Source organism: Lampris incognitus, chromosome 6 (genome assembly GCF_029633865.1).
Source record: "Lampris incognitus isolate fLamInc1 chromosome 6, fLamInc1.hap2, whole genome shotgun sequence".
In the NCBI taxonomy this organism is placed as follows: Eukaryota; Metazoa; Chordata; class Actinopteri; order Lampriformes; family Lampridae; genus Lampris; species Lampris incognitus.
In genome coordinates, this window is record NC_079216.1 from 18,215,444 (window position 1) to 18,240,318 (window position 24,875).

The 24,875-nt window shown below is 42.5% G+C and overlaps 1 protein-coding gene across 1 annotated transcript in view; it reads left to right on the forward strand.

Moving 5' to 3' along the window:
* The first annotated feature begins 306 nt into the window (after window positions 1-306).
* Window positions 307-24,875, forward strand: part of znf609a (zinc finger protein 609a) — a 151,837-nt gene continuing 127,268 nt past the window's right edge. Inside the window, exon 1 of the mRNA XM_056281501.1 lies at window positions 307-621. The gene's annotated coding sequence lies outside the window, so the exon portion shown is untranslated. The remainder of the gene's footprint in view (window positions 622-24,875) is intronic.

Here is a 24,875-nt window from a genome sequence, read left to right on the forward strand (position 1 = left end):
CAGACTAAACCCAAATGCAAAAATATTCCTTCAAAAGTCTTTCCTGTATTCTGTCGTATAGGCTCTGGAAAACACGGGCAAAAAAAAAAAATTAAATCCCAATCCTTGCCAAATCCAGTTATTGGTTTCACTCCCGTACTTCCCGTCCGAGGACAGCCAGTGATCTGGTATTCCTGGTTTTGCAGGCGGTCCATTTTGCTCGTTGGTTACATTGTATCACACTCTCAGCGCAGAGCTATACAAACAGCCATTTACGTCCACAGCGCAGCAGCTCTCGTCGGTGTTGGAGCGGGAATAAAGTCGGAATGGGATTTTTTGGGGGGGGGGAACATAACGTTTAATGTGGACTAACCGGAGACGTGGTGTCTTTTCTGCCAGGCGTGAAACTGAATCCAAAATGCCCGCGGTGTTGTTCAATTTTGAACGGGATATTAACGCGTGATGGCTGCGGTCCGCTGAATCGGATCTTCCTCCGTGCCGCTCTGGGATTTTATGGGAGCGCGTTGATTGATCCGTCTGTACCATCCGCGACAACAGGGGCTGTTTGACCTGTTTTACCCCCACAGTCGGAACTTATGGAGTGTACCTGAATATTCGCCGGGACAGGGTTTGCCAACAGGGGTGAGTGAACAGTTTGAAGCTGACTCTAGTGGTGGAATTTGGTTGTACTTTTGAAACGCGGGATAGCCTTGTTAGCTAGCGCCGGGCTAGCTCTTTTGGCTAGCTGCTGCTTGTGCCTCGAGTCCCCCCCTCCCTCCCTTCCTCCCTCCCCTCCTCTCCTGTCTTTGTCTGGAGAGACCGGGGCCAGGAGCCATCCCGCTAGCCTGCCGCTAGCATGCTGGTAGTGAGCTACGGCGGGCCTGCTGTTAAACGCAGAAAGTTGTGGTCTGATATAGTTATTATTCGACGCGTGCCCCTGTCTGGAAGTGTTGGTGCAACGGGGCTAATGTTAGCACAAGCAAGCAAATAGTCACAGACAGGCAGCCCTCGCTTGCGTTTATATGATCGTGAGGACACTGACATCCAGTGTGGGCTATTCTGTCACGGATAGCTAGCTAGCCTACCGGCTAAATCAGCTAGCACTGCTAAATTAGCCTTGGGGAAACCCACTCATATGTTTTGTTTACTTGAATTTGCAGTTTGTCTTAACCAAATGGGTTTTATGCTGTATATTGGTTGCATTTGCGTTTTCGTCACGATTAAGAGGGTATACGTCCATACATAACACTTATAAAATGGCGTTAGCAGGATGCTACCCACAATTTATTTGTATTCTGTGGATTAGGTTGGGTTAACTTGGACAGAACAGGTTATCCTTAGTGTGTTTTAGTGACTTGATAAGACCAGAGGAGCATAACGTTGGCTGATGTTGTTGGGTTTATAGCTAGCACTTTCCAGGATCAGCATGTGGAACTATCATTTCTGGGCCATGTAACTGTCACAGTATGCACACGAAACGCTGTAATTAGGCCAACAGTCAAGCGGCAGTGTAATACTTGAGTAATTCTTTTGAAGCGACCTGTTGTGACTGAACAAAATTTTATAGTTGCACCAATTGTGGTGTTCAAATGAATGCAACCATTGTAATTTTTCAGTTGTGTGAGCCCTTGTTACTTTTCTGGACTGGTCGTCTTGGCTGTGAGTGGTTATTCCTCTGGATCTCACCACACTGACCAGCACAGATGTCATATCAGTGGGTAACTGTTAACCAGTAAAAACATCTTCCAGAATCCCATCATATCCAACAGGATGCTGCATATGTCATAATGTGAAGCATCCGCCATGTCTAATGATTACACAATTTGTTGTGTGCTTGATTGAGTTATTGATTGATTCTCAGCAGTCCCTAATCAACCCAGGAAGGACATGGTTCAGGGAGAGAGATTTGTTTAGACTACTTGAGGGAATGTGAACCACTCCACAGGCCTATGTTCATTTGCCTGGCACCTGACTGTTTACCAAGAAGATATTTATCCTACTAACCTGGTCATGTGATGGGTGATACGTGGTAAAAATCAGTTCAGGTGCTGGTGCTACATTACTGTGTATGCCCATGGCCTTTTCCTCCCTATCGATTATAATGGTCTTGTGCAAGGAGGGTACGGCTCCGTTGTGATGGCAGCAGAGATTAATGGGAGCGCCACTGTGCTGTCTCGGTCTCGGTGGGTTGAGTGACGGTGGGCTCCTGTGCCGCTGACTGTCTACCTCTGTCTACCCTCTGGAGGAGGGTCCAAAAGAAACAAGGAAACTGAAATTAGCCAATCTCACTGCACATCTCCTTGCTCCCATTCTGGGAGTTATATTGGAGAACAACCCACTGCTGTTAAGGAGTGGAAAGAAGGTTATAGGGCTCTGTTATCTGAGATCCGCCTGTCATTACTCTGTGCGGCAGCAAAGTACCAGCCTGGTTTGTACCCAGCTCCGACCTGCCCCAACAGAATGACTGAGGATTTACCTGAGCTAATGAACTGCTGAAACACAGCAGCATCTCTGTCTCTGCAGATTAAAGTAAAAGGTGGGGAGAATAAATCGTCCAGCCAGCTTTGCTTCCCTCACTGCACAGTTCAGTCAAGAGATAGTTGGATTCTTATTCTGATCAATTATATTTCAGTCAAAGCTTGAAGTTTTTAACTTGTAAAATTTGCATCCTGTCTCCTCTTTAGTTTTTCCTTGGCCTTTGGGGAAAGTTTTGACATTTTGGAGTTAGCTGAGCTATAACCCAAGTTTAACCCTCTACTTTGTGGCACTATAGCTTCTCGTTTCTTTTATCAGGCAGCAGTTAGAATTTAATGACCATTTTAATGCTGCCTACTTAACTTTATGTGGTGGTGGTAATGTGGCAAAGGTCAATACGTTGGGATTCCTTTATGTCCAACTACAGCAGGGTAGGTCTCTGAGTCTCATTATTGGATGACACTGGTTTACAGCAAGCTTCCATTTGGCTACCATTTTAGTAGCACATGTTCTTAGAATATATTCATTCTTGTAGATATTGCATTGAAAAATAACTTATTGAAGAAAGTTGGCGTTAATTTTACAAAGAAATGTTTCCTGTGCTGTTCAAAGGATTGACAGCTCTTTCAAACCACGTAAGAATCTGTTTTAGTTCTAAGTTTTCACATTCCAGATATGTAACCTGGTGTGTCGCTCACATAGACAGTTTTGCACAGTGCAGTTATAGCACATGGTAGATGATGTCAGAGTCTATATATTAGAGGTAATATGGCATATTAGCAATAGCAAAGAGAAACAGGTTATGATGGCTCCCTCTACTACACTGTTCAATGGGACATTTACACTGACAAATGATTCATCGGTCAATGTGAAATGATTGCCAGCTCGCCGCTGAATGGAATGATTGACAGTTCTTTGTCAAAGCAAGTGATTGACAGCTCAAAGTTAGGAAAATATTATGATGAAACTATTAAAGCATTGTAGGAAACCTAAATCCTTAGCTGAAAAAATGAAAACACTTTTACAGAGTGGTACCTTACATTTTATGAAAGAACAATTAAGGGCTTATTTCTTAAATTAAAGCAAACTTGTCATTTTGAATGAATGTCAGAGCTCAGTCCCAAGTTTCCCTTTGTATTATTACCTAATAGTTTAGATAGTTTATCAGGTCATGTCTCCAGCCAGTTAACACTTAATTTATTGGCTTAGGCTTCAATTTAAAGCTCTGGGTTTGAATCCATTCCAAGACCTTTGGTGCATCCTGGCCACCAATTCTTCCTATCTTTACTTTCCACAAAATGTAGCAAAAAGTTTAAAAAGATGACAGAGTCTTTGAAAGTGGTGATAAATTAAGATGTTTGGAGCGATACACATGTCTAGTCAATTCAGTCAACTTCCAAATTCAAAAACATTACTAGTCAGCCCAGGTCTCTGAAGCCTTGATGGCTTGTTTGGGTGAAGGTCTGGGACTGGTAGAGTGACCTTGCCTTGGGCTCTGCTAAGTAAAGAGACAGCAGTTGGATTGAATCAAATGTATTCTTACAACCAAAGCAGACTCGCCTGAAATTGAACCACAGCAGAACACGATGCAGCATACAAATGTGTTAGTGATCAATTTTAATTCACATTGTTCATTTACTAACACTCCAAGTCAGCAGAGATGCCTGAAGATATCCACCCATCCACTATCCGAACCGCTTATCCTGCTCTCAGGGTCGCGGGGATGCTGGAGCCTATCCCAGCAGTCATTGGGTGGCAGGCGGGGAGACACTCTGGACAGGCCGGCAGTACAATTTTGTAGTTTAAGTAACTCTGCCATATCGGTCTTAAAGTCATAAAGAAATGTAAACAGGTAGTTAATCAGTAATGGAAATGCAGATGCTTTTCCACAAAGCATCACAACCAGTAGTGCTGTTTTAGACCCAACTGCATTCAACCATGCATCGAGGGCTTCTGTCCAAATACATTTACTTGGTTAGGCTGCAAAGCTGTGAAAAATGGCAGATGCCAAAGCCAAGGTTGTACTCGTTTTATCTCATTTTACTTAAAAGAAACCCACCAAATGCCGTGTGTCTGTGGCAAGTATTGTGCCAGATTCATGGCATCGGTTCTGTTGTACAAATAACCCTAAGCCATTTCTGCAGCAACTGTGCTGAAGTCTTGATGCCGGTGTATGAGTTGTGGCTAAAGATGGCTTCCTCATTTCACTGCACCCTTGTGCTATTCCTCAGAGAACCTGATAGACCCTGCTCAGTTAAAGAGTAAATAAGCACTTGTTTTTAGCCTGTAGCCACCTGTTCACATTTTGAAAAAGGGGTGGAGATCCTAAGAACACTATCTGTGGTTTCATGCACTTTTTTTTTTCATTCTGATTGAAATCATTCTGATTGAAAATTTTGGGTCAACAGTTTACAATGGGATATGATCTAATACGATCTGGAGTTCACATGCACTGATGCATTTAATCAGCACAGCTCTGACATGTGTAAAAGTGACGAATACATCATGCATTTGTCTTCCTCAATGGCTAACTTTCATTGTTAATCGATTCAGCAATATCTCTGGCGCGTGTTTGATCAGCTCTCTGAAGAAGGATATCTGTTGTCTATTCAGCGCAGTAGTCGTTGTTATTGTGTCGCTCTTAATCAAGCAGCAGCTTGATAAACAACGCATGCTTAATCAAAAATAAACTCCCTGCACAGCAGGTGTGGTTCAGCTTGGAAGCCGCCTACGTAGCCGTGGAGAAATGTACATCCCCATGCATTTATGTCAAGATGGAGGGCGTGCGCAGAAAGAACGCAGCCAGAAAGTACTCAGGTTAATTCCTGTACATGGTACAGTTTTTCTTGTGATGGATTTATGAAAAGGTTTAAGCTACCCTTCTTCAGTCGATTGACATTTCAGTCAGTTTGAGTCTGTTCATTCTGACTGAGACGTTTATATGGAGCATTTTTATTGTTTGGGCTTTTAAACCGATTATTATGGGAACATCAGGCTCCATGTATACGTAGCTAGTAGGGTTGGGACGATTCACAAATCTCACGGTTTGACACGGCTGACGATTCAGGGCACACGATTGCAATTCAGTACGATACAGTGGACAATACAGGGACAATACACCATTGCAGTTCTCTATTTTTTAAAATTTATTTTAAGAATTAGGCCCAACATTTTGGCATTATCAAGGCAGGTATTCAGCGAGAGGTGTGGCGCCATCCTGTTGAGAGTGACGCAAAACACAGTTTGAAATCCGATTTTGGCGCCCAGAGCATCCGGCCTGAGACGCATCTGTAGACATCCAATTGGAATCGCATTTCAAACCACCTCCAAATGTGGTTTAGATCCGAGTTGCAAAAATCGTATTTTATGTGTTTTTTTTGGTTTTTTCCTGTCCAGACTTTCTAGAATCATCCATCCATTACCCAAACCGCATATCCTGCTCTCAGCGTTGCTGGAGTCTGTCCCAGCAGTCATTGGGCAGCAGGCGGAGAGACACCCTGGACAGGCCGCCAGGCCATCACAGGGTCTTCACACACACACACACACACACACACATACACACACACACACACACACACACACACACACACACACACACACACACACACACACACACACACACACACACACACACACACAGACCTACAACTCTAGAGATGTCCCGATACCACTTTTTCACTTCCAATACCGATACCACAGCTTTGGCTATCTGGCGATACCGATATCAATCTAATATTTTGTTTTACTCTTGTACTACTACTACTACTACTACTACTACTACTACTACTGCTACTACTACTTCTACTACTTTCAGCTGCTCCCGTTAGGGGTCACCACAGCAGATCATCTGTTTCCATCTCTTCCTGTCCTCTGCATCTTTCTCTGTCACGCCAGCCACCTGCATAACAAATAATAATAATAATAAAAAATATACATGGAAGCACTTTGCTTATAATAGCCAATTACCAACCTAAAAACATCTCACTCAAATTTGTTTCTCTCTCTCTCTACTCTCTCTCACACACACATAACATTGAATCAGATTAGGCTAACAGAAATTCCCTTACCTGTCTTTGCAACGTGGATCCAGCAGAGCTGCAACTGAGTATAATGGCTCAGATTCCACGTCATTAAAATGTCTGTTGACAGCATCAAGGAGGGTACTTTTGAAGTGGCCTACTAGTTTTCTCCCGTTGGCCAGTGCGTCACTCTCACTGCGCTGCGTCAACAGCCCCTCATGCACAGTTAGCTGCATTGCATGCGCGAAGCATCCCAAACTCACCACGCCAAGTTGATCCATAGCCTTCTTCATATTTTGTGCATTATCCCATAAAACTACATGCACTTTGTTTTTATTAATCTTCCATTCACTTCCATTCCATTTCATTAATGGCTGCCATAATGGAATCTCCTGTGTGTGAGCCACAAACTCTCGGGCATGCAACACCACTTTTTTAAAGGTAAAATCTGGCTCTATCCAATGCGCTGTCAGACTCAGCAAGGACATTGGACTCACGTCTGAGCTCCAGATGTCTGTTGTGAAACTAAGTGCGCCTACATTCTCCAAGAGTTTGGAGAGAAAATCGCAAACTTCGTTGTGCATACGAGGGATGACCTTTTCCATTATAGAATGGCGGCTAGGCAAAGTGTAGCGAGGCTCGAGGTGCTCAATTAAGCGTTGAAACTCCACATTTTCTAGAAAGGGGTTGGTTGTCCAGGACCATAAACTCAACTAGTTTCTCCGTTATCGATTTCGCCTTGTTGCTGTCTGGGAGCAGTTTCTTTCGCCTTTATATTGATTCCACGAGTGTCTGCTGTTGGGGAGTTTTGTTTTTCTTTGCATTCATTGCATGCAGAAATTCCTGGTGTTGTTCCGTGTGGTGTTTTTCCAAATGCTTATTTAAGTTTGTGGTGTTAAACCGACCAACAGCACTGCCACACTAGAAACATTTGCATTGCAAATTTTGCATTCGGCTGTTGGATTTATTTTCCTCTGAAATACTTCCACACCACTTATTGCAAATTTTGCATTCGGCTGTTGGATTTATTTTCCTCTGAAATACTTCCACACCACTTACATGACTATTCCACGGGTAGTAATGTAACGCTAATGTAACTCTTGTTAACTCCACTTGTTAACTCCACTAATGTAACTCTTAGTATCAGGGTTTGTATCAGACCACTATATTAATTAATGTTAGTGTGTGCTGATAACCATTGGACCAGAAATCTAACATAGGTTCGACTCAGGAAGTGAATGGCACGACCATAGGTTAAGTAGAAGAAGGTATTAAAATAATTTATTAAGAAAACTCCACAAGTTCAGAATCACTAGGAAAAAAAACAATAAACAAAATAATAAACAATTCCCCAAATTGTCAGTCAATGTATAAAACCAGGCGGTCAATATGAAAATACACATGCAACTAATTTTACTACTGTTATCATCACTTGAAACGCTGCGCTGCTTAACCGGAGTTGTGTGGCATGGGAAGTGCTAATATGAAGAAGCCAGAAAGATGTTACACACTCTTTTACAGTAGGTGGAGGTTTGCACCTTTAAGTTGTCTGCGATCCGCCAGAATCCAAGAGAAGAAGACGAAGAAGGAAAAGACGAAAACGACGAAGAAGAAGAAATAATTTTATAAGCATTTAGGCGAGTGTTTAGGCTAGCTTTCCCCAATGGATTGTATTGGATAGGTATCGGATCATATTTTTTTTCTCCTCTTGGATATCCGATCCAGCATTCTGGGCCAGTATCGACCCGATGCCGTGGATCGGATCGGAATCCTACTAGGGACAATTTAGTACGGCTGATTCACCTGACCTACATGTCTTCGGACTGTGGGAGAAAACCGGAGCACCCGGAGAAAACCCACGCAAACGCTGGGAGAACACGCAAACCACACAGAGGATGACCTGGGTTGACCCCCAAGGTTGGACTACCCAGGACATTTTTGCTGTGAGGCAACCGCGCTAACCACTGCGCCACTGTGCCGCCAAATGCCGATTTCTAAAATCAGTCTGGATACAATCTGGATATGCCAAAAAATGGATTTGGGCTGGCAGTCTGAACAAAGCCATATTTGTCTTTTGAGGTGGTTTGGTCTTGCTATGATAAAGCAGTAAAATTTGAAAAGAGTGTATTAAGGCAACATACAGCCATAGCTTTGGCTTCCCATTTATTTATTTCCAGTTCTGAAACAAACAAACGAGTCCCCAGAGCTTTGTCCTGACACTGCTGACCTTGTGGTGACCTATGACCTCTTCACTTGTCTTGGGTTTTAATGAATAGCTTCCACATGTCACTGTTATGTGGAGTGGCCTTCTCCCTTCTGTGCCTACAGTGCCCTTATTAAAGAATATAGATTTGTCTAATTTTGGCTATTTTCTGAGGTCACTGATGAAGCTACAGTCCTGAAGTCCTGTTATTGTTTAACTTGCTGACAACTATGGATACCATGGTGATAAATTGCAGTGGTTTTATAGCCTACCTAATTCCAGAGATCAATTTGAAATGAAATGAGTTGCTAGTGCTGACATATCAGCATCTTCTCCACCACCAAGCAAATAAAAGCATGTTTGAACACAGATTTTAGCTTTCGATGATTTCATATCTGTTGGCAGAAGTCTTTTAGTATGTACTTATTTTGCCACATCTTCACAGTCACAACAGTATTGGTTCCTCTTCAAACTTGTCGCTATGTGACTTCTCCCACAGTTGGCTGCCAGGACGAAGCCATAAAACACCATGTGCTGTTTAATTTTTTTAACTAGGAAAGGCCCAGCAGATGGTACTCATTAAAATGAGTGACTACAAAGGCATTAGGCCCATTTATTTGGATATTCAGTGATTAATGATCTTGAATACCACAGTACTAGAACATATCAAAAAGGATATTTATTTGCATGCAAATTATTAAGACCATCAGTATTTAAGATCGTCACTGAGAAAATTGCATCACCTTCCAGAACTTGAAAATTGTACCGGTCAATAGTGTGTTTTTTAGTTTTTTTTTTTTAAGTTAACATAGCCCTGTCCCTGAGCTGGTCCTTATAGGACAGCGGCCTGTGTTCTTTGACAGCCTACACACCTGGATAGTCTCAACAGAAATGGCCCTCATCAGTCTCACTCCCTCAATGCATAATGGTACTCACCAAGAATGTAATCCTATTCAGTTACATCAGCCTGCATTTGTACAATATGTTACTTTAGCTGATGTGGTTGTTCAAAGTAACATACAATATTAATTTTCACATGTTTGTTTAGAAGTAGAGATTGTAATTTAATGTGCCATGTAAGCACATTTTAGCATAATTTTGTTCTTAGTCACTGGAAGCACAATTGCAATAACATGTAGAGTACTCTGGTTTTACTCAGTTTTAATACAGACCATTCAGAACATGACAATGCCTCGAAATAGATCCGGACGTTGATAATCCTTGCAGTTACCCCCATTGCTAGAAGAAATCCAGGGGTAACCCATTGCAGATATGTATTGATATGTGTTGATACAGTATATAGTAGTTGCAGACTTGTAATGGTAATTCTGGTCGTTCATGATACTTATATAGTTCTGTGACATAAATTGATAGTGATGAACTGAATATTCACCCGTCAAAAATATTTGGCTGAAAATAGCAACAGTATTCTGTATTGGCCCCAATGAAGTAAAAATGCTGAACATTCATTCATTATCCAAACTGCTTATCCTTACTCAGGGTCGCAGAGATGCTGGAGACTATCCCAGCAATCATTGGGCGGCAGGCGGGGAGACACCCTGGTGGCCTGTCCAGGGCACCAGAATATATGTTTAAAAATAACCAGAGATACTCATCTTCCTCTACATATTCCCCTTTACTCTACCAACAAGAGACTGTCCCGTCCCAACCTGAACTCGGACAACATGGATTTTCTTTTTGATTTATCGTGTGCAGATTTTCACATATATGGTTTAGTTCTGGCTTAGCATACCACAAACCTCTGTCCCTTAACATGTGTTCTGGGTATTGGACGTACAGGTATGAGACAGGCACTTTGTGTCGGCAGGCAAATAAGCAGAGGCCTCCACGTCTTTCATCAGCCAATGGAACGACTGTCAGAAAGTCAGCTAGGCACCAAACAACGTCAAACGTGCAAGTCAAGCAAAATGTCTCCACACAGTGGAAAGACATGACCAGTTCTTTGTTAACTGGAGCACTGAAAAAGTTAATTAAATCCGGTTATTTATGGAGCAAATACAAACGTCGATGTCCCCTTCGGAGGATGAGAAATAGCAGCTGAATTTCCAGTGTCATGCCAGAATTTATCTTAGATGAAATTTGATTTTGATTTGATTTTTGATTTTGAGATACTTTATTAATCCTTGTGGGGAAATTCTTCTCTGCATTTAACCCATCCTAGCTGAGTAGCTAGCAGCAGTGGGCAGCTGCCATGCAGCGCCCGAGGACCAACTCTAGTTCGTCTTGCCATGCCTCAGTCAAGGGCACAGACAGGAGTATTAACCCTAGCATGCATGTCTTTTTTGATGGTGGGGGAAATCGGAGCGCCCGGAGAAAACCCATCGTAGACACGGGGAGAACATGCAAACTACACACAGAGGACGACCTGGGATGACCCCCCCAGGTTGGACAACCCTGGGGTTTGAACCCAGGACTTTCCTGCTGTGAGTCGACAGCGCTAACCACTGCGCCACCGTGCTGCCAATTTGGAATTCGGATAAAAGCCGATTTGAAGTCACTGATGGAAATGAGTTTAAATCTGGTTTGGTGAAGATTTGATAACCCCAGAAGAACTATTGAAAAGTTCACTAGCAAGATTTGGAAAGATTTGTTCCAACAAGTCCACCGTGTAACAGGAGGAGACTATGCTTACTGCTCACTGGTTTCTGGTTACTGGTTACCATGTACTGCTTACTGGTTTCTGGTTACTGGTTACCGTGTACTGCTCACTGGTTTCTGGTTACTGGTTACCGTGTACTGCTCACTGGTTACTGGTTACCGTGTACTGCTTACTGGTTTCTGGTTACTGGTTACCGTGTACTGCTCACTGGTTTCTGGTTACCGTGTACTGCTTACTGGTTTCTGGTTACAGGTTACTGTGTACTGCTTACTGGTTTCTGCGTACTGGTTTCTGGTTACAGGTTACTGCGTACTGAATGCTGAATATTTTTTAAAGATTTTATTTTTTTTATATTTATATTATAATTATATTTTTATTATATATATTATATGTTATTATGATTTTTAAATGTTTTTTAATGCGGAATATTTTGACCAAATATCTAACGGGGTTTTTGTTGCTTTCCTGTACTCTTTACCTATGATATGTTCGAACAGCACCCTACTCCTATTTGGTGAAACTTAATGACCACTATTTCAACAGCGAACATGTCAGCAGCAGTATGGAAGCATTTCGTAGTCTCTCATAAGGACACCGGATTACCTTTTTATAAACACTATTCAGCTGAATGACCCAGAGGAGGCACAACGCCAAAGAACTACCGCAGGTGCTGGTATCGGACCCTCCAATAGGTCCTCAATAAAAATTGAAAAAAAGGGGGGGGCGGTGTTTTCCTTTCTTTTTTTTTTGACAAATTGGTATAACTACCGTATGTCGTGAAACACACCTTACTTTCCCACTCCAAATTATATATGTCAATAACTCATTCTTTCAGGTAGGCAGTAGCTATCAGAATGGACCTGGATAAATCTCTTACCTATGACTCATTTGTACTAGTTATATATATTTGTTCTAAAGGAATATATAGTATTTGAAATATAGACTGACTTCCACATCATATATAGTATTACAACATTCAGAATCAGAAATACTTTATTCATCTTTATTCATTGATTTCACTGGCTGTTCTAAAAATTTGTTTCTTTTGGTCATAGAAATAAAGCTAAAAGTTACAGAGAAATCATGGAAAAATCATTGAAAACCACTGTTGGAAAAAGTGCACGAACCGTTAGTATTACAATGTAAGTCTGCAAAGAAGGGGAGAAGTTGTCCGGGCAGCATAGTGGTCTATTCTGTTTCCTACCAACACGGGGATCGCCGGCTCAAATCCCCATGTTACCTCCAGCTTGGTCGGGCGTCCCTACAGACACAATTGGCCGTGTCTGCGGGTGGGAAGCCGGGTGTGGGTATGTGTCCTGGTCGCTGCACTAGCGCGTTTTCTGGTTGGTTGGGGCGCCTGTTTGGGGGAGGGGAGGGACTGGGGGGAATAGCGTGATCCTCCCACGCACTACATCCCCCTGGTGAAACTCCTCACTGTCAGGTGAAAAGAAGCGGCTGGCAACTCCACGTGTATCGGAGGAGGCATGTGGTAGTCTGCAGCCCTCCCCGGATCGGCAGAGGGGGTGGAGCAGCGACCGGGGTGGCTTGGAAGAGTGGGGTAATTGGCCAAGCACAATGGGGGGGGGGGGGGGGGGGGAAAGGCAGCAGTAAAACCTGCCAGCAACATGAGCCTGACTCACCAATCCTGATTTTCTTCAGATTCTCGTAAATAACAGCCTGCACCATCTGTTTGCATATAAGGTAAATTTCACAACCCTGAGATAGTTTGAAGAAATATCATTTGAAGACGAAATAAATATTCTAGACATTTTGAATAAATTGCAAAGGAAAAAGTGCTCCAGATTACAACCTATTGTAACATTTTTTGGTATCACCACAACTAGACATTTCACTGCCTTATTTTGTGACCACCTGATCATAAAAAAAATAAATAAAAAAATCAGCATGCGTACTGACAAATGTTGTCTGCACATAAAACAAAAATTGATTGCCCCGAGACATAGTTAGGTGAGGAAATGTACCTGAATAGTTTGAACAACTATTATACTATCCATCCATCCATCCATTATCCAAACCGCTTATCCTGCTCTCAGGGTCATGGAGATGCTGGAGCCTATCCCAGCAGTCATTGGGCGGCAGGCGGGGGGACGCCCTGGACAGGCCGCCAGTCCATCACAGGAAACTAAGTCATCACACACTTAACACATTTCACACACGCCCATATGGCCGATGTATTAAGTGCGAGCTACTGGTTCATGCAGTTGGTGTTGAGCAGTGGTCTGCGGTCTTTTTGAACTTGTCCGCTCCACATCTCTTCAGTGTGTGGTGTGAAACTGGCATCAGTGCGTCACATGTTTAGTCTGATCAGAACTGGCTGTATTTAAACCTGGTTGGTCGGCTGGCTGATTGTATTATTTTGGGGGAAATTGTCCAGTTCCGGTCACTGGATGGTCAACGGGTGACTCCGTACTTAATTGTTTGTCACACTTGGTGTGCCCTGTCAGCCAGCAAGACAAAGTCACGCTCTTGTTAACCAACATTTGAAAGCAACGAAAAGTTCAACAGTCAGAGCTGCTGTGTTGGCTTTGCTGTTTATTTTGGCTTTTTGGATGGAGATACTAAAAAACGCCAGTCATTCACCTCCCTCCTCATGTCAGTGCATGTGCGTGTGTGTGTCTACATCCATATTTTGGGTGGTTCTCTGGCATGTGATGGAGCTGCTCTTGGAGGCCTCCAGGGAAAAGCATCTGGGAATAAAAAAGCCTGACCGCTGCCTGAACCCTGCCTCTGACAGCAGCGAGAGGATGAGTGGAAGAAATTGAGACAGTACTGAGTAAGTACCTGCAGACTAGGCGTAGTCCACATGTACACGGATCTCTTTTCTAAATGGGATATTTTCATCCTCTGTTTTAAAAAGATAATTCTGTCCCCATGACCTTTTATCTCCGTACACACGAGAACATAAAAACGACTACAAATGCTCAAACAACCATGCCGGGCCAGTAGGTGGCGATTAAGTCTACATTATTGATATGTCAAATTAGGGCTGGGCGATACGGACAAAATCATATATCACAATGTCTTTGATCCAATACCTCGATATCGATATTATGATGACTTTGTAGGGATGACTGTTGGTTCTTTCATAAGATATTTGCAAGAGATTTTTGATAAAAAGTCATTACTAATGTGGATATGAGGTAGAAGCAAGTAATAGAACAGCTACAACAGTCATAAGTTCAGAAAATGTCATTCCTTTACTGTAATGCAGCCTTGTAAACCAGGAAAAGACAACACCTATACCCTATCACAATATTAGGCTATCCAAAATCCCGGATGATATCTAATCTTATATCACGATATCAATATATTATCGATATATCACCCAGCCCCACATCAAATACCGGAGAAGGACATTCTGAGCATGCATCGTGAGCTTATGTTCCTTTGGTGGTAGTGATTTAAAACGTGGAAGCCAAGTAATATTGGGTGCAGCCAGGCCTCTTTGAATACCGGTGAAGTGGTGCAGCAATGCTAAGTTAAGTTGTAAACTTGTAATTAGACCTAGCAGTGCTAACCAAATGTAAACAAACTGGTATATATCTGCATTGTTTTTTTTTTGTTGTTTCAGGTGCATGCTCACACACAAAGCAACAATGAGCATGCATTAATTGAGGTGTGACGTCATCATTTCCCAAACACTCTGTTTTTACATGTACACACGGATACACAGAAACCAGAGTTTTTAAAAATCTGCACTTTAGAAGGCGTTTTAGAAAAATGTACTTTTTAGTTACCTAAAACACGCTTTACATGTGGACAAAAGGCCAAAACGCATAGAAAAAGCTATGTTTTGAAAAATACTTGTGTACGTGTGGACTAGGCCTAAGAGTAAGAAGCGAGTGAGCGAGTGCTGAAGGTAGAAGACACTGAGAGTGCACTTGTCAACTGCAGTAGCTACTGACAGGCTGTCGTTGCTGTATTTCCAGTAGTATAATGGCCTCAGGGCTCTCTGACACCTCAGCTGGCTGGTGGAGGATCTTCTGTTAACCCACCTTTGGCTGAAACATATTTCAGCTAAAGTATTTCTGCAAATATCATGGAATAAGATCATTTGTATAGGATAATTTATCAGCCAGTCATACATGCTTTACAGAAAGTTAACAACCGATTACTAATGCTTAGTTTTGGCAAAGCAGCAGTTAAGTATGGGCTTCACTTCAAAAGGAGCAGAGACCCTGGAAATACTCTCAGAAAGACTAGGATGCTCATGATGGAACCAATATTTTTATTCTACTAGTTTTAACTCAGCCCCATGGCAAGAGTGATTAATGTGATGATTTTATTTTATTTTCTTTATGAGGGATGTTGGATTTTTCTCCGACATGTAATCTGCACAGAGGCTAAGGTTTCCAAAGCTTAGCAGAAGATCTTGCTAGGGGGTGGTGTCTTGTTCTTGTTCTTCTTTTCGGCGTGTCTCCTGCTTCCCAGGGGTGGCCACAGCAGACTCGACAATCTCCATCGGTACCCTGTGACGGCACAGCACCGACGGCGGTCTTGTCAATCCGCATAATGATCTGGCAAAATTTTACGTCAGATGCCCTTCACTAAGCCTATGGACGGAGGCACAGGTAAAGCACTGGATGCCATCCCAGTATTCATGGACTTGCGCCCATGCCTGTCGCCACGGGTGGTGCTTTGTTCTATGGCTTCAAAAAATTAAAGACATTACATTATGTTTGTGTCATAGAAGATCTACTATTGTGTATTCTTGTTTGCTCTGTGTATTGTGTATTTTTGCTCGCTCTGTAAAGCATCTATTACATACAAAGCATTGCAAATAGGGCCGCTTCTTCCTATATCATTTTAGACTTGGCCTCTGTGGACCATAGACTTTGGTACTGCCATAGTGCTATGTTCATATGTTACAAAGCAGCGATACGCTAAAATGATGGCACTGCTACCGTCAGCTATGCTAATTGGTGTGCAATCCCTCTCTAAGAGATGCAACCAAATGTTAATTACCGGCCCCCATCTTCCATTTTCTCGTGCTGCCTGCCACTAGCTCACAACAGGGTCTTTCTCTGTGATCGTGTAGCTCTAAACTTTTTACCTAGCATTGAATTATATTTATTTGCTGTCTCACAAATTCATTATCTCCATCAGGCAGTAGCCTGGAGGGGATTGTGTGTGTGTGTGTGTGTGTGTGCGTGTGTGTGTGTCCGTCTGTCCGCAGCTAATCTCGCAAACTATTGGACCGATCAGCCCATTTTTTTTTTTTGTGCAGTTATGGTTGCGGTGATTAAAAACCTTCGAAAAATGTTTCTTCTTGCTATCATTGCTCCCTCTCTCCATTCATTCTCTAGCTCGCTCAACCAACGTTGCTGTTGCTGACCGATTTAAGTCAACCGTGTGCATGGTCCACTCACCACCAAGCATAGTCTCCAATGTTAAAACGCCGCTATAAAAATACAATTTCAAGAGTAGGATTAATCACAGTCACAGCTTGAAATCATCTCAAGAGCTACAATAAAACATTTCCCTTGGCTGATCTGTGTTTTCTTACCGGCGTCGTGTGCAAACACATTTGAAGCCTTCTCTTTCCATTGTTTTATCGCTTCAGAATGAATGCAAGTCAGTCAGCGGAGCAGGCATTTGCCTTCGTTCTTTTTATATCATGGAAACTGTGACGGTTAAACACGTTTGAAATCTTTCAATTCTTCTTCTTTCGGCTATTTCTGTTTCCCAGGGGTCGCCACAGCGGATTTGATAGTTTCCATCAGTACTCTGAGGGCACAGCACCGATGGCGGTCGTTGTTAACCCGGGCCTTGACCGATCTGGTATGGTCTTGTTGATCCGCATAATGACTTGGCAAAATTTTACGTCGGATGCCCTTCTTGACACAACAACTAACCCAATTGCTGGGAGCATAGGTAAAGCGCTGGATGCCATCCCAGTATTCATGGACTTGTGCCCATGCCTGTCGCCATCTTTCAGTAAGGGCTTTGAAATTAAGATAACCTGATCTCTGTCATTTCATGTCAAGAGTAGGTCGCATTTGTGCAAGGGTCCACCCAGGAGGCTGCACATCCACAGACTGACAGGCAAAACGTTTTTGTTAGGTATATATTTTAGCTTAAGCCCCCCCCCCCCACACACACACACATACTATTTCCTGTTCAATTGACTTGGGCGCTGCATTTTATAATGGCAGGAAAAAGACTTGTTTCTGTTCACATGTGCGTGTATTTCTCTTCTCCTGGTAGGTGAAATATGAGGTGGTTTGTTGCCCAGTATGAACACTGTAGGAGGGGAGATGCCTACGCCTGGTTTGTACATGTAAATGTAATAACTATGAAATATCTGGAGTTTGCATATTCTCCCCGTGCCTGCGAGGGTTTCCTCCAACAGTCCAAAGACATGTAGGTCAGGTGAATCGGCCGTACTAAATTGTCCCTAGGTGTGTGTGTGTGTGTGTGTGTGTGTGTGTGTGTGTGTGTGTGTGTGTGTGTGTGTGTGTTAGTGGGCCCTGTGATGGACTGGTGACCTGTCCAGGGTGTCTCCCCACCTGCCACCCAGTGACTGCTAGGATAGGCTCCAGCATCTCGTGACCCTAAGCAGGATAAGCGGTTTGGATAATGGATGGCTAAAATATCTGCAGTATTGAATATATCTTTTCATCTTAATTTTTCAATCGTCTGTGTACATGTCTGTAGGTATCCATATTTGGATATAGTTTGGGGCTGGCTTGTCTGCATTTATCTGTTGCTTTGTCAGGATGCTGCAGCAGTCAATGCTATTCTTGTCCAACCTGTCAAATCTTCATCTGACAAATCTCTGACAGATTTCTTTAAATACGTATGGGTGTAATTTTTTATACTCCTGCTTCAAGGGTTCGGGTCGATCACTGTACATCTGGGCTACTGTATCTGGTAGACTTATTCTTTTGAGACTTTGGGGGTGAGACAAGAAGTATAGGAATGACGCGTATTTAAAGGTCTTCAGATGGTTTTGAACTTGGCAATCTGCAATCAGGCTAGAGCTAAATAGTACTGGTAGTGGGCGATCAAAACTGTAAGGATGATTAGAGAATAAATTCCCCTTGATTTTTAAATAAACAGCAGTTTGATTATTTTGGCTAATGACTCAAGTGGAGTTCCTCTCATGATGAACAGCACACAGATGAATGATACTGGAACCAGCTAATCAAGTAGCGACTTCACTACCTAACTTAAGCTGTCTAGCCTGGGTAAGGTAGGGTATTTGGTTTGCCCACATGAAACTTTTCTAGAGGTTGTCCCTAGATCTGAAACGTGACTGACCTCGTTTTCAGCAGGCTGAGTTCCTGAAGTAAATGTCCTGTTCATTTTCTTCATAGACATTTCAGAAAATTCCTATATAGTTTTAGTCTTGAACTGATCAAACAACCCATGACATGAATCTTGACCATATGGCAATAGATTCTGAGCAAAACAACTCTTTAAAAAAAGACTACTTATGTGTACATCTAAGAGGGAATCAACTAATCATTCAAAGCATTGCAAATTCCCCTTACTTTGAACCGGTTTCAATCAACTTTTGATTTCGCATTAATTTTCCCCCTAATGCTTTCTTGTATATATTGTAATGTTTTGTAATTTCTTGTACATATAGTGTTTTAATCTGTATTTTTCTTAACTTGTCTAAAGCTTAATCTTTATAGACTGACAGTATTGGGGAGTTTCTTATGTTCAGTCATGTTTACCTTGTTTGGCACCAAGTTCGCTTGTGGCTAATCAAGCTACATTTTAGTCTTGTTGCCTCAAATACTGACAACATACTGACACACTCCTCTCAACCGTAGAAAAATCACATCATGTAACAGAAAACATGTTGGAGCAGGTTGCTAGCTGTCGGAGTCTACGTTGCTTCGCTATATTCTAGCTTACACCATGCAGATTTGGAGCGGGGTACAACTCCATGTTAACAGCAACATCTCTGATTTGTAGAACTTCCTTTAAAAATGTGTATTGTGTGGTACTTAACCAGGAATTTGGGAAAAAGTTTTTTAAAGCAAAGTTGGAAATCTGGCCTGGGAACATCTTGGGATCCCCAGGAGGAGCTGGAGGGTGTTGCTGGGGAGAGGGACGTTTGGAGTGCTCTACTTAGCTTGCTGCCACCGCGACCCGACCCCGGAGAAGCGGCTGATGATGGGATGAGATGGGTGCTATTACAATAGAAGAGCATATACCACTGTTTCACAATTTCATAGTTCATGGTAAGACTACCTTGTTAGAGTTATGGTTGAGGCTGGCTTTATGTAGTGAAACTTTCATGTTCCTAATTGCATGAAACTTAATTTCCATGCCACTTGACAGTTAGATGATGCAATTCAAAACAAGGCACATGCACCATAGTGTACTTAAATAGTTAATTCCACTTGATGGTTATCATTTTCTTGCTAGACAATATCAGAAATGTGCTACATTTGCATCTATGTATCGCCTTCCTGATGGACGATCATTTCGAACAGGTATTTCTTAAGCTTTCATCTAAATGAAAGATTAAGAAAGGTATACATGTATGTCTGTGTATACACACAGCCTTGTGATGGCCTGGCGGCCTGTCCAGGGTGTCTCCCCGCCTGCCACCTAATGGCTGCTGGGATAGGCTCCAGCATCCCCACAACCCTGAGAGCAGGATAAGCGGTTTGGATAATGGATGGATTTCTTAATCTTCTGCCATTGGCCGCTAGGCTTGTGCCAATGGATAATGTTAATGTACAGCAGTGATGTGTGAAACTGTCGTTGATAGAACAAGGCTATCAGTGATGTTTACAGGGCATCATCTGACATGTTGTTTTGATTGGCTGTTGCATAGAATATGTTTGACAGTGTTGAAGTTTACAAATGTTGCGGCTGAGTTTCAAACAGGTTTGAAGTGGATTGCAGAGGGCTTCACATGATGCAACTTTTGTGCAATTTAGTATGAATTAATTTTTCCACTTTAGTTGCATAAAATATAGTTCACAGAGTAAAGCCAGCTAATAATCGTGTTTCCTGCGGTGACTATGAATGGCACTCTTACCTCTGGAACCCAATGTTTGTGGTCTGTTCTGCAGAGTACTACTTGTGCATTCCCCCCCTCTGATTCCCCCCTTGTGTTTTTAGCACAGGTGTTGTATTGAATTCTGTTTCCCCTAGCCAGAGTTCGATACAACCGTGGGACACGTGATTAACCTCAACCTAACACTAATCTTAGCCTAACTTCAATTTAACCTTAATCTTAACCCAACCGTACCTTATCCTCATCGTAGCTGATAGCTAACCTGGCACAACACAGGAGAGCTAACGCGTCAGGCTTGGACTCCGCAGTCTACACCCATCTACAGGCCAGTGGCCACTCTTTCAAGGATGAGGATGTGCACGTTCTTGATAGGGAGGAACGCTGGTTTGAATGGGGAGTCAAAAGAGGCCATCTGTGTGAGGAGGGAATGACCATCCCTGAACCGGGGGGGGGGGGGGCAAGAGTATATCTGTCGCCATTTTATAATGCTGTGATTGCAACTATTCCCCAATCCTCTGTAAATAGTACACATGGCCATTGCTACTCTAGTTAATGTCCATGGCAATTTGCATATGAAACTGATCATTGTTTTCTTTGTTTTATAAGTGTGGGGCTACCTGCAGTCAGTTGAGACTGAAGAGGTCACTTGTGCCCCTTTTCCACTGCATGGTACTGGCTCAACTCGACTGTACTCCATTCAACTCTACTCGCTTTACTTTTTGGGATTTTGTTTTTCACTGCAGCTCGTATCCCGTCACGGCGAAGCCCCACTGGTCATTTGTGTGTGTTTACTAGTTTTTTTTTAACATTTTATTTATATTTAAATAAATATAAATAAATACATATACATATAGTTATATTTTATTTATTTTATTTATTGATTTATGGTGGTATTTTCATGTCACCTTTTAGTATCGGCTCAGCTCACTTGGAACCTCGACAGAGTTGGTACCAAAAAAAGTACCTGGTACCAGGTACTGTCCCTAACTTTTGCCCAATGGAAAACCAAAAAAAGTGAGTAGAGTTGAGTTGAGTCGAACCGGTACCATGCAGTGGAAAAGGGGCATTAGATGAGTGATGAAACGTGTCTCTCTCAATAAACATTGTGTCCAGTTGAATTGACTCAACTCTGTGATTTCTTTACCTGGATTATTGAGCGTGCATTAAAGACATGATAGCTAACCTGTCTCGATGCGAACGCTTTCGTCTGGCTGGGGGGAAACAGATCTTGATAGGGAAACAGTTCGATACAATACTGGAGCCCGCTCCATTGAGTGAATGCTCGTCCGAGGTTCACTGTCATCTTACCTATGTTTCTATCACTCCTCCCTCTTTGCTTCCTCTGTCAATGGGGTTCTTTTCCTGTTGCCGGGTAGTTTACACTGTCACTTCGGTTGTTCCACTGTACGCCATTTCCGCTACTGGAGATAGGTACCAATAGTATCCGTGTACCATTCGATCGTTTCATAAGCGATTAAGAATCCAAAATCAGAAAATCAATAACAGGCTGTTTTTCATTGTTACGATTTTGTTCTGAAGTTGAAAATAAAACATCAGAAAATTGAATATTTGTTGTCTTCGATTTTGTCATTGTAACATTTACAATTTGTTGTGACCAGGAAGTTGTTGACTTTTCTTATTTTTTTCACGCGCCTGGACAGATGTTAGAAGCTCCTCGAAGTCATTCAGTCGTTCAGCTCTGTCTGGTAGCTACTGAACCTGAAGGAGTTATGAACTACGCTAAAGTGAGCTGCCGAGTGTGAAACCAAGGTCAAGCCAGTCGCCGTCTGAATGTCGTTGCAAAAGTAGTGTAATTACAGCAAGGCCGCCTTCTGAGCAAGGCGAGGGTTCTGAAAGCAGTGTTGTAGTCGAGTCACTAAACCTCGAGGTCGAGTCTCGAGTCCCCAGTGTTTGAGTCCGAGTCCCCAAATGAGTCCGCGTCAAGTCCCCATTACCTGAGTCCAAGTCCGAGTCATCAAGGTTGAGTCTGAGTCGAGTTCCAAGATGGACTCCAGTGCTCCAATCTGGCACCGTAAAAAAGCTGCCATACAAATAAAAAAGGTCTACATGAAACAAAAATGACACAGCTGTCACCACTTCAAAGGGAGTTTATTTACTTTGTGGCACAATAGCCAAACAAATGCACTCTCAGGCATGTGCACACACACCAGTGTTGCATTCGAGTCACTAAACCTCGAGTCCGAGTCAAGTCTTGAGTCCCCAGTGTTGGAGTCCGAGTCATCAGTGCTCAAGTCCAAGTCGAGTCACGAGTCCTGAAAATCAGGAGTAGTCGGACTCGAGTACTACAACACTGTCTGAAAGATACATATACATGTTTTCTTTCATGTTCTTTCTGTGTTTTTTTATGAACTTGGTGCTGAAGTTGGTTCACATTATTCTTTTTCCTCATGTTTGACCTGTTGTAAGATTTATTTTGCCAATAGGTTATCGGATAATTCTTAGAGATTGCTGTTCCCGATGTCCTCTGTAACAGTATTAAAGTGGAGTCATCCCACTGTACCCGTTTGTGGAAATTGCAAAATGAAATAACCTCTTAGCTCTGTAGGCAGTCTGGTGTATTCGTTTCATCTATTTTTTGGGCTTTGCTGAAACATTTTTGTATTGTTTCGCAGACACCTCCACTGCACTCCACTTTCTAGTGTCTTATTAATCAAATCTTACAAGAAAACAAAGCCATTCCAGTCACATGATTGGCTTACCATCATCGTTGTCAATCACTTGATTGGACAAGAGGACATTAATATATTGTGGTTGGATGATGGATAAAAGTGTGTTCAAGCTGTGGAAACTACGTGTATAGCACAATTTTCTAAATGGTGTGATTTCACAATGCTATGAGAATATCTGTACATGATAAAATTTGTAAGTAATGTGACACGACCAAGTACGTTTAACGTCAGTTGCACTTGGTCACCAAGTGTGATGTCAACACATTTTTTTAGTAGCTTAGCTACCTCCTAATCTCCTGTTTTATCATTGCATGAAAATGTGTAATTCAAGAATGATCAAGGGATAGGGTTTGTCTGTTCAGTCATATAATTTCATTCTACCGTCCTTAATTTGCTTGTTCCAACAAGACAGCCAGACAGACCTCTTCAGAAGGACAGAAATGGACAAGCACCTCTTTTTAGACAGAAAAAAAGAAGAAGACAGAAGCCGCTCTGCACAGGCAGAAAGGTAGCTTTGCATCCCCAAGTTCAGCTGTCAGTTGCTGTAGTGATGCAGTGGCCAGGTTAAAGTATCCTACAGCCTCTGTCCTGTCAAATAGCACTGTTCTGGTAGTAAGGTTTACAAGCAGATCTGTTTTGTTTTGGACCTGTCTTTGTCCATTTTCCTGTTTAAAGTGTGACTTCCATCTGTTTAACATTTCTGTTATATCTAATGTCTGTTTCAGCCTTATTTACACTGAGATAGAAGGGAAGAGGATAAAACACAAGTAGAGATCAGATGACTGAAAAGAGAAGAGGCGAAGAGAGAGGAAAAGAGATGGAAGGAGAGAGGGGTTGGAGACAAGGAAGGGGAGGAGGAGAAAAGTGAGGATGAGATTGAAGAAAGAAGACAGAGAAGACAAGGAAGATGAGAGGAAGGGAGGAGAAGAGACAGGACTAGTGGAGATCAGTGTATAGCCAGGGGAGAGGAGAAGGAGAATACAGCAGGATGAGACAGGCAGCGAGATGGGAGTTCCACAGGAACATAAACAGGAAGCAGAATGTGTGCTGACAGCTTGTCGCTGGGCTTTGTTCCAGCCACTCGGCCCTCACTGCAGTGTGACCCAGTTCAGAGGAAGAATGTAATTGCCTCCCCCATGAGGATTCCAGTAAGGGGAGGACCTGTAACTGGGACAGAGTCAATTAGACCAGTCCACCCACTACCCTGTGCCTCTGCGGGGATTACAGTCTTCAAAATATCGAGTTATTGATAAGTGTCGTTCCTGGGTTTTTACATTGAGTTCCAGCCCGGAGTTGCACTGGAAGTGGCAGAGCCGCTCATCACCGCTGCCTCCGTTCACTTTCAGATTGCTAACCAGTTACGCAGAGCATGATGGGTATAATATGCAGCTTGCGGCTGATTTCAAAGGAATGTCCACTGTGAAAATTCTCCCCCTGGTTTTCCTTTTTCCAGCAAGATGGAGAGAAGCCAATCAACCATGTTCAGTTTTCCTGAACTTTGTGACTCAGTGTTACTGATATACACAAAGACAAAAAATATACACACACACACACACACACATATATATATATATATATATATATATATATACACGGTTTGGAAAAAATTGTCAGAAATTGTTGCTGTTTCTAATAATGTCCACACAGCAGTCTTATTATCTACATGCCAAGAAGATCTGTCTTATATATGGTCTACATAAGCTCAACAGTTAACCAAGGTTAGCTGTTGAGCTTATGTAGACTATTTTTATTTATTTAATTTAATTTGAGTTGGCATGAAAATATGCAATAGATACACCTATCTGCAAGACGACATGCTCACAGATGGCAAATAGTAGCAGACGGTTCTGCTGGCTCCAGTATGTTTTCAGCCCGACTCCTG